This window comes from Leguminivora glycinivorella, chromosome 8, assembly GCF_023078275.1.
Source record: "Leguminivora glycinivorella isolate SPB_JAAS2020 chromosome 8, LegGlyc_1.1, whole genome shotgun sequence".
In the NCBI taxonomy this organism is placed as follows: domain Eukaryota; kingdom Metazoa; phylum Arthropoda; class Insecta; order Lepidoptera; family Tortricidae; genus Leguminivora; species Leguminivora glycinivorella.
Window position 1 is genome coordinate 15,116,679 of NC_062978.1, and position 18,987 is coordinate 15,135,665.

The 18,987-nt window shown below is 35.5% G+C and overlaps 1 protein-coding gene across 7 annotated transcripts in view; it reads right to left on the reverse strand.

Annotated features, from left to right (window-relative positions):
* Positions 1 to 16,817, reverse strand: part of LOC125228849 (CD151 antigen-like) — a 239,643-nt gene extending 222,826 nt beyond the window's left edge. For all 7 annotated transcript variants that reach the window (XM_048133541.1, XM_048133542.1, XM_048133544.1 and 4 more), the window contains exon 1: positions 16,552 to 16,817. The gene's annotated coding sequence lies outside the window, so the exon portion shown is untranslated. The remainder of the gene's footprint in view (positions 1 to 16,551) is intronic.
* Positions 16,818 to 18,987: the final 2,170 nt, after the last annotated feature.

Consider the following 18,987-nt stretch of genomic DNA (forward strand, 5'->3'; position numbering starts at 1 on the left):
CTTAATATACGCTTGTTGTGCCATAACATTCATTATACCACTTGTAAATATTGTAATGTAGACATGACAGCACTAAATATTGACTCGTCATGTAGCCTTAATTTAGGTACGCGTACAACGTTGATGATATAATTAATTGCCAGGATTCACCAATACGATTTTAATTTAATTTGTTAAATTAATGAAACATCAGTTTAATGCAGTTAATTTTGAATATTGTATGTCTCGTATGCGTGGTGTACTTATTCAGTTTATATAAATACCCGCCACAGCGGCGTATAAGGAGATATATATAGGTACTGACATTGTTTTCTGATAATTAAAAATATATCAAAGACGCTGTCCGCTTATATCTAATACGTTGTGTAAAAAAATCTGTATTAAGAAATATTTTTTTCAGGATTTTTTTTTTTAAATAAACTAGTCCTCTCCTCCCAGCGAATGTTATTTTATCCATAGTTAGATTCAGAACGAAAATTCTGGAATTCAGCAAGCTCAGCTCAAGTAAGTAATTTCGCTTACTTGAAAGTAGGTAAACACTGTCGCTACTCGTCGTAATTATATTCTGAAATTGAATATTTAAAGCAACTTTCCTAACATAATAAAATAAGTATCGGTCAGATCTATCGTCCACGTTTGAATTTTACTACAGTGTAACATAAGAACTAAAAACATCCAACGTTTAGTACAAGCAAAACTATAAAACTATTATAAGTTTAAAAGAACAGAACTGCGCCTTATTCTCACGCTTTCTTCGCAAGTGTTCTTTCTGCACTTTTAAATAAATCATGCTATCTTCTTAATGAATGCCTTAGATTTTTAGAGGATAGCTGTTAGAATCCAGTAAAATAGAAACAGTAAGTTGCAGTAGGAAGATAATAAAAGTAAGCATTAATATTTATAATTTTTTAGTGAGATTTTAATTGGGTACAGGTACAATTTATTTAATACGAAGTGCAGACGAAGTTTTCCTGAGAGCAATCAAACTTTCGCCCGTTTTATTAAACCTCAACAACAATACTTTTTATTATTACTTCTGTACGTTTGACCTAAATGAGAAGTGTATTTCGAAAATCAGTTTGAATTTGTTAATAAGTTTGAGCTTTTCCATTTCAACTACGGTTGTTAAGAGAAAAGAGACGACCGCTTCTCCATACAAACGTACGGTAGCTAGTAGATATCTAGTTCTTTCCTGGATATTGGCAGACCGGGAAATGCTTTTATGTTACGTTTTGAAATATACAATATTAACACCGATAAGAAAAAATCGCGATAAAAAATGTACACAACTTTCTGAAAAGACGATTTCGCTCGAGTTTCCTACCTCCGTCTTATGCGTGGTGGAGTGTTGGCCTTACGTATAACGAAATATACAAATGCGACAGAGAGGAAACACGTCGAACATCATTCTCGGTACGCCCTCTGTGCTGTCCGACGTGCAACTATTGGCTGGCCCCTCGGGAGCGCCTGTGCACAGGGACAGCCAGGCACGCTAAGTGCCACTTAAGGGCTGATCGAGTAAGGCACTTAATCTGCTTGATAACCCAGAGTGTTAGTCGAATTTAGTTATTTGGCTGTTGACGCATGTAGGTATATTACTTGTATTGATATATACCGTGATTAGTTGATTACCTTTTATTTTCAGGGTTCGTCGAGCTCCCGATATTTCGACGCATCTGTACACGCATTATGGTTACGGGTAACTGAAGATGTTATTCTTAAATAAACCCGTAGAAGATGCCATCTTCGGCACTCTTTCTAGCGAAACACCCCCAGAATTATTCGATATTTGTAAGGTATCATTAATTGAACATACAAGTAGAAGTATATTCTAACATCACGATGTTAATCCATCTTAAACATACTGATAATGCCTTGGTAATCGAAAGCAAACACCAGCAGGCCTATGATGGTCACGCTTTACCATCCGTCGTCATCTCTGTCCTGTTCTAACGAGTACATATCGTGAGAGTGCATGAGATGATAGACGTTTAAATTGCAGCCATTTTATCCCGACTGTTTACGACGTAATGCGACGGAGTTTTGTCACGTCACGTCTGGTGTATATGATGTGTTTACAAACATACGTTAATATGAAAACATGCATCCTTAACAATAAGTAAATAGGTAGTTATTAGGATGCAAACCTTAACTCATTTCAGCAACCTCGTAATAGCGAGATTAAATAAATATGTGACGTGAAGGATCGTCTTGGTTTTAAATATAATTATGATGGTGATGAGTAATTCTCAAGGTTATTTTGCATAATAAGATAATTATATAAATAAAGTATGGGCCATAAGTTGCGCACTTCTTTTACAATATATCAATTATTGCTAGATACCATGGAGAACTATGCTTGCCCGATTGGAATTTTAGCAACTATTAGATACATACTATTATAATATTCTGTTATTTTAGTTCTTTAATTACAATATTACTTTCAAATCGTTCTGGCGCTATACCTTTTTAAGGCGCTTACAGACCGACAATCAGTCCTCCAGACAACAACAGCCTTTCCTAAAATCTCGGGCTTTTGCCGCACGGTAGACAGATCTGCACGTCAGTCGATCCCTTTAAACAGTTACCGGAGTCAAGGCTTACCTATTGAAAATTCACCAGTTCCGATGTGCTTGCTAACCATTAAGGTCCATATAGCATATTTGGGATAAGGTAAACACTGGGACAAGACTACATTTATATGGTATCTGACCTCACTAAAAGGGCCCACTGAGGATCAGACTGCCCTACGTTAAAGCATGTCAGTTTGAAGTAAAAATGTACAGTGCCAAAATGCTGATAGACCTTTTCCGTGCGGCGGACTGTTAATTGATTTCAGAAATTCCTGCTTTAAAACTAGGTAACTTTCAAATGACTTCTAAAAAAACCTTTTAAGACGCTACGGGAGCGAAAATGGAAAGGAGTCCCCCTTTCAATTTGGGAATTTCAGTTAAATATACTAGTGTTATTAAATAGATTTATCAAAAAAAAATGTCCATTAAGAACAACTCAGTTAAAAGATATTGCGAAAAAATCTTTAAAATCGAGGTTCGGCACTCGACTTTTCCTCCTTCAAAACTTATTTAAACGGAACGAAATTTGAGAATCTGAATAACAATGAGATAATCTGTGTCGGACCGTTTAGATTTTTTGGCTAATTGTTACCGATCTTGAGTATCACACCTTTTTTGAGCCATATTGAAAAAGGCCGTTTTTAGAAATGTTTGATTGGCTTTAGCGTCTTTTAAAACAAAAATAGCAAAAAAATCAAAACGGTCCGACGCAGATAAAAATAATAATAATCTGTGTTGAAAAAATCATTGCTCTATCTTCAAAAACCAGGAAGGAAATAGTCGAGCGCGTTTGTATGGAGAATTGATCTGTATCGTATCGTCTTAAAAGGTAACGTTGTCCTATAAGCGTTATCGATCAAGAGCGCGCGCTCACCGCACCTTGCCGGCTATTTTTACTACACCACGTGGCCACGTGCCCCTGCCAGATGCGTACACACAGACCACGATAACTACTAGACGGAGCATTCAAGTAAACTCAAAGTCACTACACAAGTATACATACGATCTCTTGTAGTAATTTATTGTGGTAACGCGGCCGCTTGATCCAGGTTTGTTAACCGTTACATCCAGTACTCATATAATTTTGGAACGTTTATAAAATAGTTTTAGGGTTGAACCTTAGGCGGTTATGCTATGTTATAGTGTAAGATGCTGCTCAATTGCACTGGTCAAATCATGTTATTTTACTTAAGAGGCCGTCAATATCAAAAAGGAGAAAATCGTAAAACTGGTAGTTTTCTACGTCCGGTTTTAGTTTCAGTATATACTTATTGATAAGAAAAGCACTTGTTTTTAACAGCGCGTATTCTTATCTACAAAATCAGTAGTTAACATCAAGGAAAAGTTACTCCCTGAATTAATTATGATTTTTTTCCTGACGCTAGTTTAAGAAAACCCGCAAATAGTGCTCACGTCTGAGTGAGCTGAGCTCAATTTTGTATACTTTAGGCTGCTAAAATTGATGTTGTCGCATTACTTATATCCTAAACTAAAAATTCAGTAGTTTACATGTGTGTTATCATGCTACTTTATACAGTAAATGGAAGTTAAACGACATCAATATTTGTCTAAAAATACTTCGAATCAAATGGCAATTACTTCGAAAACCTTTTAGGCAAACAAAAGGCTTTCTTGATAATTATAAACTTTAAGTATGTGTATGCAAAATAGTGTGTAATACAAATCAGGAAACACTTCCAATTTTAGATACATACTTACTTAAAGTTGTAACTAAAATGCGGTCGGCCCCTGTCGGCATCTTCATAAATTTGAATATGTACGACCGTGTTTTAGTTTTAAAATAATGTTATTTTATAAGCTAGATAACTGGACTACAGAATTATTACCTTTTCATATTTTTCCTTACAACGAGAACGAATAAAATCAATGTTGAATATTATTCTTCTCCGAGGATTAGGTCTTCTCCGAGACCACGGGGACAACGCCGTCCTTGGAACGTTGGAGGTCAGTTTAATATGTAGTTATACGCGATTAAGTCCCGATTTTAAAAATAATGATGTATAATTTATGTAAATTTAGTATAATTTTGGATAAAATTAAGGTACGCTAAGCTTGTTTTAGTGTTTTGGTTCTACATATATCAAATATATAATCACCTACTTAAATATTGTCTATTATTATAATTACACCGGTGTCTGTGTAAGTGTAGTCTGTGGTACGGTACAACGGCACAGCATGCGTATGTGTAGATACGCATTATGAATGGTGTGGACACGCATCAATGGACTGGAGAAATGCGATCGCGGTGTATTTTATAGTTGACGCGTTGAAAATAGCTCCGTTTTGTGTTGATTAAGTTACGGGATGCCTGTTTCGATAATGAAACTTGTTTAGCTTTAGCTGCACGTATTGTTCGAGTAATAGGTACTTACAGATGTAGCTAGTGCGAAAAGATTTTTCTTCGTATTGTCACACCTCGGACACTAGCAATCAAATATATTGAAAGAGGCGCATTGCTAGCACACAGTCTTAGCTCGTGTAGGTGAACGCGTACTATGCTTGTATGAGTGAAATATGACAGGTCGACTGTTCGTGTTTTTGACAGGTGGTAACTGTGAGGTAACCGAGAGGGGGTGGGCGGCACTTTCAGCGGGGAGCGGGAGTGGCCATACTGTACGATAGTACTCTTTATTATACTGTGGTATTATTACGGAAACGAACAGTCAGTCTCAGTACAAGACGTACTGACACTGTCTGAACTAGCATGACAAATACGAACGTTTCCGAAAAAATACGAAGGAAAAGCTTTTCACACTACATCTGTATAATTATAATGAATAATCTGTATATAATGAATAATTTGTATATTTATAATTAATCAAGTATGTAAGATAATTCGTAACAATCGTATGAATATATGATATATTTTTTGCGTTTAGTTACGTCCATTTTTTTACTGTTTAAAATATTTTACATTTCTATTTGCTCAAATTATTGAAAAAACAAACATTAACTCATTTTGCACTCGATCTAAATATAAAACACCACATTCCAAGTATTCCAACCAACCATTCCGACATTCAAAACCATTCTGGGCATTCTTTTCTGTCACTGCCTGAGTGAATAAGTGAATGAATGGAATGAGTGAGTCGCGTTGAGACAGAATGTTACGCGCTGAGTGAGCGGCATTTTAACGCAAAGTAACAATGACTGTGTTACGCGCTGTCAGTTGGAAGTCTCATTAGAAGTTTCACTTCAATAAATAAATTTTAATATGATACATTCGAATAAAATTACTCCGCTAAAGAAGAGAAAAATCGACAATTCTATTGTAAACCAACATTACAGTTGGTAACATTATGACAATCTTCAGAACATCAAGATTCAAGGAACATTTTGATTACATTTATTCATTCAACGTCGTTGCTCCTTATGTAATGTATCTAATTCATATGTATGTGTTCAGTATAATACGAGTAGGTATGTGAAGAATAGCGATTCTGTATTAGCATGCCGATTGCTAGTCAAGTACGAATATATATAAACAGTCATTGATAAACATAAACAAAAACATACCTATTTGTTTATATTTTTTCACCACACCAACTGGTAAAGGCTTTCTTTGCTATTCGAAAACAGATAGTAAAATTGCATTTTATCCACAAGGGGGCAAAGTAATTTCATACAAATTTTAACTCGATGTCTTAATCTGGCTGCTAGATTTTACCTATAAATGATGATTTTGAATCATAAATATTGAATAAATTGATGGATTTCATTTATTTTGATGTTTTATGTAAGTATTTTGTTCGTGTTGGTGTGGTGAAAAGTTTTGTGTTTCACTCGGCGGCAAAGTTTGTTTAACCTTCGTGCCTTGAAACCCTCGCAACGCTCAAGATTCCACTTTTTGAACCACTCGCTACGCTCGCGGTTCAATATTGGAATCTTTCGCTTGCTCGGATATCAATATTGGCACGTGCGGTTAAACAACTACTTTGCCCCCTTGTAAAACAAATGACTATTTTCGTAGATATGGTGTTTCGGACCTGAGGTACTTCGCAAGACTAGTTTACTTGTCAAGTTGTCGTGTAGAAACTTGTAACGCCCATTATCATCCTCCTTGCGTTATCCTGGCATTTGCCACGGCCTGGGATCCGCTCTGACAACTAATCCCAAGATTTGGCGTAGGCACTAGTTTTACGAAAGCGACTGCCATCTGACCTTCCAATCCGAAGGGTAACTAGGCCTTATTGGTTTTTTTTTACCATCAATATCAGGATATAGTGAATCCAATTTATTTGAGTGTTATTGTAATTAGTCCGGTTTATTCACGATGTTTTCCTTCACCGAAAAGCGACTGGCGAATGTCAAATGACATCCAATCGAATAAGTTCCGAAAAACTCATTGGTACGAGCCGGGGTTCGAACCTGCGACCTCCGGATCGAAAGTCGCACGCTCTTACCTTGTAAGGCCCATCATATTAACTGTAAAACGTTGTATGATCTACGTGCAAAAAGGAAATTCGTAACTCGTGTCGATTGAAAACACTTCTTTTCGTTGTGTTTTAATTATCGCCACTCGTTTCGAGCTTTATCTTTTCCGCACTTGTATCGCAATGTACTTTCATATCACAGGTTTGTGTTGTTTTGCAAACTGGAAATAAATAATTAGTCATGTATGTAGGCATTTTCAAAATTTGGGACACCCCAATTAGCGTAAGTCGTTAACAAAAATTAATTCACTGTCAGTTTTGTGACGATAATTAAGCATGAAATTTCAATAAAAATATAGTTTTTGTGTTAGTTACATAAACTTTAAGCGATAATCTTCATTCACAATGTGAAAAGCGTAAATTTTTAGACATATTTTATGCTTAATTGTCGTCACAAAACTGACAGCGAGTTAATTTTTGTTAACGACTTATGCTAATTGGGGGGGACCCAAATTCTGAAAATGCCCATGTATGTGTAGGTAGGAATAACATTCCGTTTACTTATACTTTGTTTGGTGAATACCCAATTAACATCTTTGGTTGTACCTAACCTTATACGTAAAGGAAAGGTAACAGATTAAAGAAATTCAAAGGGAGGAAGCCCACAAGCTTTGGGGAGGGAGTAGGCAGCTCTTAGAGATCACAAAGACCTCTACGCTCCAAAGCCTTTCTACCGTAATTAAATTTGGAAAAATGGAGCGCCTTCCTTGGATTGTCCCTAGTATCGAAAATGAGGTTACTTGGAAGAAACCGCTACAGTACTTAAAGATGATAAAGTTTATTATTTATTTAGGAATTTATTTTTAAGTATTTACTCTAAAATAACATAGCTGGCAACAGTGGCAACCAATACATATTATATAACTCTTCCATTTTTAATAAAAAAAAAACGAAAAACAGGATACTATAAAAGATAACTATAAAAGTTCGATATAATGGATATTTTACGTTTGTAAAAGATTCCCGCAGAAAAGATTCAGATTTTATGGTATTTTTACTATCCGTAGAAATGCGCTATGAAACTATGCAAAAGTATATGTGTGATTCCATGACAAAATGGGCCCTTATGCTTTTACTGCAATAAGGACGTTTTCATATGAAACTACAACAGAAATTCGTCCTTATGGTCGATGAAGCATAATAACCCCTTTTGTGAAGGAATTGCACATATGTATTATCAACTTTCCGCCCCAAAAGAACAGTCAAATGCAGAGATAAAATAAATCTGAGAACTTTACGGTTCTTTTACTAAGACTAAAATTGTGGTTTTAAAATCGGAGCTGTCTTTTGCAACAATTTTATAACTTAAGTACTTTTTCCTACTACCTACCTTACCTTACCTACCTACTTTTTCTTATTTGTATTACCTACATTGGCTACATTGAATCAATCCTTACTCTTCTTGCTTATTATTTTAATAAAAAGTTTGTTATTTATGTTATTCATTTTTAAATCTCTTTTGAATAATAAGGTTTTTAAGGCTCTCTTGCTCGAAAAAGCTCCGCGCGGTAAGCTGAATTTTGTAGCCCGCTTTCGTCGAATATTTAATTTTCGTATTAGCTGTGTTTAAACTAATCAAAAAGTTGCTAGAAATAGATTCTGTGCCTTGAGATCAGAAGAAGAAGACACTGGAGCTGTGGTATATCAGGCGTGCAGGTAACCTTGGAGTATTGGTGAGTACGATCTGGTCTCTGAGGACCTCGCCGCCTGACACAGGAGCTTCTACATCCTACAAGCCCAGGTTAGTTGCCTTCCCTCTGAATTTCAAGGTGTTTTTTCGAAGTAATCTCATAACTGTTTTTTTTCGTGTTCATAACCTTGTGTCGATCAAAAAATTAAAAAACCCAAAATTTACAGTCCGCTTAAACATTATCGCACATTTATTATTTGTATTTAAGGTTTTGTTTAACATTTCACACCACAATAATAATTTCTCAGTTCACTCAATTGTGGCTGTGGTTATGTTATTGGTAATTCGTATCTTATGACCGTGTATTAGTATGCACTATTTTGCCTAGGTCTGAAATAGACGTATTATAATTTGCCAGGATACGCGAGTGTCCGGCGTTACCTGCCGTCCGTGGTTAGGGGACTTCCCCCTAAACATGGAAACAATTTCGTCAAGAAATTATTTAATGTAGGTATAATATTTTATTGCACTGTGGTATATGTATATGGTACCCATTTAATCGATTTAACGTTGTGAATGAGATTGCTGTCTAGCCAAACGCCACCGAGCGGCGGCGGCTGCATCAAACAGCGAATTATTACGCAGCTGTTAACATCATGAGATCACGGCGCGACCTCGCCCGATTTCATTATGCACTTAGTTCGTATCGAATTACGTCGTGCTTATTAGGGAGCTTGAGGAGTGTTGTTGTGATGTGTCAAAGGCTAGTAAAATATTGCACATTTAAACAATTACGATTAAAAAACAACATAATGAATCAAAAATCCCATCACTTGTCATCCCAAAGATGCCCAACACTCATTATTTCACCCTATATTGCGAAGGACAACCGTCAACCTTGGCATTTGGAATGAAAATGATTGACATTTTAAGCCACAAGTATTGGACTCGGTTGACAAGGCATTATTGTTGTAAATTGAGCCCTTTTCACAGTGTGGGATCAGACCTCATTTTTGACCATGGTCTTTTTTTGACCATGGTCTTTTTATTGTAAAAACCGGTAGCCTAGACCAAAACAATGCTACGACTAAAATTCCTGAATGTCAAATATGACTAGTTAACGAGAAATTATTTTTTGAAATTTAGGGCAAATGTACCCGAAAATTGACTTAAAATCAAAATATCCTGAGAACGGTATCGATTATCAAAAAACACTTTTAAGAGAACTTATAGAACTACCAATATACTATCGTATGGAATAATCAGCACGGTCCTAACATCATTCATATCGGTATTCTATAGTATAGGATCTAGAAATTATGGTGTGCTTAATTACTCTATGGGGATTTTATATGGGACGTTTAAACACACCATAATTTCTAGATCCTATGGAATTGCTTAATGCAAAAATTATAGCATATAGGGAAGCTAATCACCTTTCAGTAAAAAAATAAAAGAAATGCTAATATACAGGAAGTTTCGAGAAAAAAAATCAAAATAGAAAATGACTAATTTGGTTCTAATACCGATATGAATGATGTTAGGACCGTGCTGATTATTTCATACGATAGTATATTGGTAGTTCTATAAGTTCTCTTAAAAGTGTTTTTTGATAATCGATACCGTTCTCAGGATATTTTGAGTTTTAGTCAATTTTCGGGTACATTTGCCCTAAATTTCAAAAAATAATTTCTCGTAAACTAGTCATATTTGACATTCGGGAGTTTTAGTCGTAGCATTGTTTTGGTCTAGGCTACCGGTTTTTACAATAAAAAGACCATGGTCAAAAATGAGGTCTGATCCCACACTGTGCTTTTCACGCAAAGAAATACCTAGTCATCCTCTAATGCACTAAATTAGCTGTCACGCTGCACTAGATGGCGGTGCTGTCGCCTCTATCTGTCAAGAGGGTCGTACCCGTGAGGTTGACTCGAGTGAAGCTTGAAGGTTCTGGAAATTAAGAGGCATAATATGAAATGGAAGAAAAGCCGATAAAACATTGTTCGTCCGCCTAAACTTATATTTTATTTACGTTTTAGTTACTTAGCCTTTAGACACATTTACTCTTCACGAAATGAATGAACAATAAATGTCATAAATTATGAAATTCTATCGCAATTATAATAAACTGGAGATTACGAAACTCGAGTTTCATTGCATTAATTGTTTCAAGGCATCATTTGTCAACGACAGTTGCGTTGTCGTTACTTCCTTAGGTTTGATATTAAAATGTTCTAACAGTAAAACCGATCTGGAAGGAATATCAACGTTGGGACAATTGCATTGAGATTGAAATTACGAATAGACTGAATATATATGTCATATCCGATGCCGAACTAAAGGGTTGGAGGAGTATGTGCACAGCTGATGAGTTTTCCAGTGTATGAGTAAAGCCCCATGATGTGCTGTATTATGATTATACCTATGATTAATAAATCAATGACATAAGTTCACGTAGCTCTCTGAAGTAAGATATAACTAATACATTTTCAACTGGAGACGATTTAGTATGTATTCTATTAGTAACAATAAAATTATGGAGATTTAAAAGAACTTGCATATACTTACTATTTTTTTCTTACAGTGCGTAATTTTTAATGTTTACACCATTAATGTGAAAGGAATTTATTCGTTGAATTGACGACCGGTCGACGGTCTTGCCTAGTCAATATTGACCCTTCTTGCTAAGCCGCCGTTCTGGATTCGAATACATTTAAGGGCATTTATGTATGTAATAATGAGCACATATATTTGTCCCTGAGCATGGATGATTTCTATATATCGTTGTCTGAGTACCCAGAACACAAGCCTTCTTGAGCTTATCGCGGGACTTAGTCAAAGGTAAGAATGTGCTATAATATTTATTTATTTAAATAACTTACTGACCTATAAAAATAAGTCAGCGTTCACAATAATAATTTGCTCTCAAGTTAATCTTAATGGGTCACTTAAGAAGTGATAACGTGACCAAGTAACTATTGAGAAAATAACCATTGATAACAACAAAAACAACAAAATTATAAATTGAGTGGGTTACACTTTTTTTTGTCATACATTTACGGGAATACGTATAGTACTTATAATGCTTATTACTGACAACGATATCGTTGGTTTTGTTATGACGTCTAATATATACTGAAGTCGTCACGAAAGTTTTGCAATTCAACTTTTTTCTAAACGCGAAGAATATACGCATGGCCCCGTAAACAAAAATATTTCTTCTCCAAATATACGAATTCTTGCCACGTAATCTGAAACTAAAACAAGACGGAAGGAATAAAGTTGTCCAAAGAATTCACGTTCATTTTCCATTCAAGCGTAGTACGGAGCAACACAAAGATGCGAGTGGGTAGCAGCTGAGTAGTTCTGACGCTATTCTTCGGAGCTGAATTACTGATATAAATTATTCACAACTATATTTCAATGTTAATTATGCAGCATGTAGGTAAATTTAACGTAAGCTGCACTACTGTTATGCTCTTGTTTTCAGTATCTCAAACCTCAGACTAATTCTAAAAAGCTGTCGCATATACCCATCAAATATGGCAACTTTACCTTCTATGGTAAAGTTGCCACAGAAGATAAAGTTGTCACGTGTAACGGTACCTACACGTACATCGACAGTACCTTCTATTGTCAGTAAGCACAAAGGAATTTTAGGCTCATATTGGTAAATAATTCTTGGAATTATCATGTACTGCCAAGGAGTGGAATTCCTTGCCGGCGGCTATATTTCCGAGCTCATATAACCCGGCAACCTTCAAATCAAGAGTGAACAGGCATCTTCTGGGCGAGCTCACTCCATCGTAGGCCACGGCTTTGCCTTTGGCTAGTCTGTGGTCAAGAGTAAGCCCATTTATAATAATAATAATAAAAAAAGTAGTTCCTGTAAAATTATCCAGATTTGAAATTTAGCGCCGTCTGTTCAATTATGTTTCGCTTATTAGTACAAATTTAAAGCGTTGTGTATTAAATCTATACCTAATAGTAGATTACTATCCTCGATTTTAAGCTGATTTAAATAGGAGTCATACCTGAATTCGTCTGCGAGATTTGCGTCACCCAATTATTTATTTGTGTAGTCGCTCCCATCACCCAGAACCCGACAGTTTGTCCAAAAAAAGTTGATGGACTTGATGGTTTACAGATCGTTTATACTGATTGGAATAGGCTTATAGGTGCCATAAAATAAAAGTTTCATTTTTTAATAAATTGAAGCCAAAGAGAAAAACAAAAAGGTTTTTAGAAACGAACCCCACTGCTTTATTAAGAAACGTAAACGTAGCTACAAATTGATTTAACCATGTAAATAATTCAGCTGATTCAACTCTGTCAACTAAGTTCACTATTTCATTTGCACATTGAAGCGATTTAGAGCACACAAATTCTAATTTGATTCTGTCTAAAATGTCGCGCTATTTGAATGCGAATGTTCCCGAATCAGACTATGTTCGACGAAAATAATGAAGATTGTTTCATGGCTGTTTTTTCAGTTCGAGTGTTGAGGAGTACATGTACCCGTACATGAGGAGGCATGTAAGTACGTATTAAAAAAAATAGAATTTTATTGACTGGAGCAACAGCGTAGGTACAGTGAGCTGCAAAATTTGCATGGAGAAATTCGCCATCCACTTTTGCAGCTGATAGTACCTAATCCATTTATAGGTACTTTGTTGATCAAATCGACAGTGTATTAGGTCTACGGTTTAACTAGTGATGTGTAAGTAGCGGAAACTTTCCAAAAAAATCTTAAATTTCTTGAAAAATTCACGAAACTTTCACGAAAAATAAAGGCAATTTAAATTTATGAAATGGAAAGTTCCCATCCATACAATTGTCCATACAAAGTATGGAAAGTTTCCGAAGCTTTCCTATGTGAAAATTTCAGAATTTTGGAAACTTTCCGTCGGCACATCAGTAGGTTTAACTATTTTCTTTTTTTATGTCTGGAATTTCTCGTGCACAGGTCGCATTTCTTATTAAATATGTGTTTTGTGGATAAATTAAAAAATGTGAAAACTGTTATAAAAAAATTAGGCACCAGGAGCGTCTATCAGCGCGACTAATAAAATTTTAGTAGTGACTTCTACCTATAAGGTGCATTAGGGTAATGCCGAATGAAAGTCGTCTAATTTCGAAAGTCGCATAAAAATCACCATTATTTCCATCATATCAAGATTCCCCTTTCGAAATTACCCGAGCATTTCTGTCATTCGGAATTACCCTAATGCACTATACGTGTTTTTTCACTTTTACGTTTTCTAAGCATATCGCATAGGTCTACAGCTCACAGAACCACTAGTTACATAGTAAGCAACCAAGCATACATACTATACCTACCTACTTACTATGTTGCCATTGTTTTGTATAATTTATCGACGGGTCGGAGGTCACACCTTGCTTACGAAATATTCACAAATGTTTACCAACTGACAATAATTAAGTAATCCATCATAATTTAATACTTACTAAACGAACGGTCCCAAGTCCCCAAACAAATAGTAAGTAGCTACGAGCAGATAACATCTTCGACAAAGTTAAATCACGACCTTTGACAATCGAGACACCAAACACGTTGTAAGCGTAATCGTACATTTGAGAATCAATCTTGTTATCTCTTTCCATTATACTGTCAATTACAGAGTAGGTATGTATTATCACTAGAAATTATCTTGTTATCTATATGTTAAAGGTCGAATTGCAAACAGAGATTAGTTAAATATAGGAGCGTGTGAAAGTAATTTCGCATAAATGTGCGAACAATAGATAGCAGAAACCCTTAGACGTCATCATGGCACCACTTTCCATATTTCTTCTTCCCGTGTCAGTGGTGTGATGGTGTCAGACATTTTATATTACAAAAATATATGACTGATAGTCATGTAAGTCACGTCACGTGTGACGTCATCATGGCACCACTTTCCATATTTCTTCTTCCCGTGTCAGTGGTGTGATGGTGTCAGATATTTTATATTACAAAAATATATGACTGATAGTCATGTAAGTTTATTCTCGTAAGGCCCACCATAGTTACTTTTCCCATTTTGAATTTGAACCTTGTTCTATAAATAATTTGGTACGAATTTCGTTTTGTTTCTAAAATCAAAGTATCAATGAAAATTCTACTTTATTTGGTTCATAAAAGATTCAAACTAGATTGCAACAATATACTGTACATTGTAATATACATTGGGCCTTACGAGGTTGTAAATTTCATAAGTTGGAGTGTAACATCGATACCACGGTATCTACTCATTGAAGATCGAGTAGAGTATATGGAGTATATGGTATGCTTCATGAGACTTCAGATTGCACCTACACCATTATTTAGATCCTGCTTAATACCCTCGGTCTATATTTTTTCTATATCTATGATTGAACCGCCGGGCCGTGAACATGTTGATTAGGATGTTACAAGCCATGCGACTCGGGCTCATCTACTGTAGTCGGATTGCCCAATAAGGGCCGCTTATACGATGGCTAATCGAATTAACTGGCTCGCATGGATGGATTAGATGGAAACATATCATATTATTTATTTTAGTGTTTGATAGTTTAATAATATTTGATAGGTTTGGTAGCTATGACAAACAAAAACATTTAAAAGTAAAAATTAAGTCCAATCAGCCACGATGGCATCGTCAGTGTAAACATGTACCTAAACATTGTTTTTCATGTAGGTATTAATATTAAACAAGTAGATTAAAATAAAGATTTAATAAATGCATTGATAAAAATCTGTACCTATACATTAGGTAGGTTAATAATATTATGAACCTTATCCGTTGAAAAAAAAATGCCGAAAAACTGCAGACCAATTAATATAAAGACATTATCAATCACTTCTGTTAGAAAAAGTAGACAGAACCGTCTTAGTCTAATTCTAACCAAGATATTACCAATTTATTTCATCAAGAATAGAACCAATATTAAATGTCTCGTTTTATACACTTTTTTCATCGTTCGCAGCTAAGTCCTGGCGTATTTTCTATTTACTTCAAATTAAAAATTCAGCGTTACTTATTAAACTGATTACTCACTAGTATAAAGAATATTGTCTTCGGTTACCGCGAAACTTATTTACTAACTAAAATATATACGACACGAGTCTCATTATTGATACGCGCTTAGTCGTGCCTAGTTAGGGAACAAGGGATAACAATGACAAATAAGGTTTAGATAAAAAAAAAAAACAATACCGCTTCACTCTTTATACACAGGTTAGCGTGCGCGTTTGTTAACGCCTACATCACGATTCCGCTAAGATTCTCTTACAAAAAGCCGTATATCTATTAGTAAACTAATGCAGTTACGCCGTCAAACACAAGGCAGTACCTGACCATATGTAGCCATGTGAGTCACTTTGCGTCGCAGTGACATAACATGTACAACGACAACACAAACAGTCACATGCAGGCGCACCTTGAACTAGCGTATAAGCGTAGGTCCATCTGGAGAGGTACATAACACATTCAATCTTTTATGTTTTATTATTATGTGTTTGATAAGTTCTTAATAATTATCGAAACAAGAATAGTTTATATATTGTTGAAACATCTTACGTATCTTACAAGTATCTTACGTATATAAATTACTTATTACCTATACTGATCTATGAGTATTATTTATTGCCGACACTTACTAAAATTAGAATTCCTTACAATTCAGAATAATACGCCTAAGATTCATGCTTTAACTTTAATAACTCTTTATCGATATTTTTTTCTGAAACGTCCTTAAAGGACGTTACGGTCTTTACACGAAAATAACTCTGGGACATTTTAAATATTTCAACGCTTTGTCCCCTTCATTTATAAGATTTCAGACGTCCCAAATTCTTTGAAAACCGCCCTAGGCGTATTACCGAGTCTAATGCTCCGAAAAGATCGCTTACCTTTTTCAGTGGAAGATTTTTTCAATATTACGCTCTGGCCACCCGTAATCACTAAACACTATTATGTACAATAATATATTATATTACACATTCACTTAAATCACTAATATTTACACTTTTCTTTGAATATCAGTGCTTGGAATAAACTGTTATACATCTGGACACATTCATGTCAAATCTGAAGTCCGAATTGCGCGCGAAAATCGCGTAACATCGACCTAAAAGTATTCGGGACTCGCAAACACGTTGCTAGTATCACAGCGTTGCCGCCGTACTGACTCAGAATTTCCACTCGGACCCCGATACTAGCAATCCTTCACAGACGCTTATAATCAGTAAGCAAAATATTGAGTAACTGTAATCCATTACCGCTTTTCAAGCGAACGGCGTATAGCGTAGAGTTCAACACACCGCAATGGTTTTATAGTTGGTGGAAATGCTCGTTCAACAAAGCATGTTTTCTATGCGCATAATAAGAGTTTCCTGTTCATAGTATGAAAACGGTATGTGTGTCTATTGCAAATGCAGGCTTGGTCTCTGATAATTTGGTACACTAATTCATTCTAATCCTGAACTTTCTGAATAGGTACAAACTCGCCTACTACTTAGTTCATTATATTTCAAATTAAGCCAGTTGAGAGTCTTGTGTGTCCATAAGTATATAAAACACTAGCTCGGGGAAAACGCATGGAAAGCATATTAAATAAATTGCTTAATGGCGTGAATTTTTTTGAAACTGAGTATAAAAGGTCAAAGTAAAGGAATTTATACTTACGTTCACCATTACAAAATTATTAGCTGATTGTCAAAATATTTCTGGATTTTTATTTTATTCAAAAAACCAACACCGCTCTTTGAAATGTAAAACTTAGAATTGTGAATCAGGATGCGAAGGTATGCTACAGGCTAATACCACATACAAAACAAACAAAATGAATCATTATAACAACGCCGTTATGATACGGGGAAATAGTACCATCATACTGGAAAATATTAGATTTTTTAAAATTGAAAGTTATCTTTTTCTTTTGCAGGTGGTGGAGCAAAAAAAACTAAATACCATCATCATCATCATCATCATCATATCAGCCTTTTATCGCCCACTGCTGAGTATAGGCCTCTCTTCTAGTACGCCACACTTCTCCCGGTCCTGGGCTAATCTCATCCAGTTGTGAGACCATAAGTTTCTTAATGAATGTGGATTTCATTAGATGTATCAGACCAAAATTATAATTCAAGCTTACAAAATATTGAATCAAAACAATTGCAGAACTACGAGTTTGGCAGTATTAGTTGCAAGCTGATGTTAAAGTTTTGGATGTGTGTTCAAGGCGAAATACAAAATAGTTATCAAACAAGGAACCGTATGAACAGGTATGAATCTGTAAAGCAACAACTTATAATAAACTAGCATTTTCCCGCGGCTTCGCTCGCGTAGGAACAGACAAAATGTAGCATATGTCACTTTTCATCCCTTCAACTATCTCCACTTAAAAAATCACGTCAATTCGTTGCTCCGTTTTGCCGTGAAAGCCGGACAAACAAACAGACACACACACTTTCCCATTTATAATATTAGTATGAATAGTATGAAAGTATGAATATCAAAGATGTGGTATTGCTTCAATAAAACTGTTGTTATGTACCTAGTTCCCTACAATGTAATGAAGTTTGTTAGGTTCCGACCAACATACTCGTATTGTATTAAGCATCAATATTGATAGCTCCGTTTCAGCATGGGGTATGTATGTACCTAATCGTCATGATTCGTCATAAAAAAATACGTTTTATATTAATAACAGTTTCACCGGCGAGGCTGTCAAATCGTTCCTTAAGTAGGTCAGTCTGATTCTACTTAACTGTTTATGATAATGTTGGTAGTATTAATACCCGACCGAACCCTGCGAAAGATAACAAAAAAGCGAAACTTTACTGTCTGTTTCTAAAAGTAGAAAATCCCTTTCTAAGGTTGTGAAAAGTTATTTGGTTTACAAGGGGGCAAAGTTGTTTAACCGCACGAGCCAATATTGATACCCGAGCAAGCAAAAGATGTTAATATTCAATCGCGAGCGTAGCGAGTGGTTCAGAATGTGGAATCTTGAGTATTTCTTATCTGAGGGGCATTAAGTTAAAAAAAAAATTAATGAAATAACTTTTCACTCTTGTGGATAAATTGCAACTTTGTCATTTGTTTTAGAAGTACCAAGAGAGCCGTTACCAGTTGGAGTGGTGAAAATGATACTGCACAGCGCTCTTGTAACTGAAAGTTACAGATTGAGATGTCGCGAGAGATTTTTGACAAATGTCCGCCCTTAGCCCGGGGAAACATTTGAGGTGCGAGGAGAATAGATTATTCGGGAACGACGATTTGTCATCTCTCACGGTCCCAGGGTGGTTTTACATTTCTGCATATTGAAGATACCTTTCATATATACA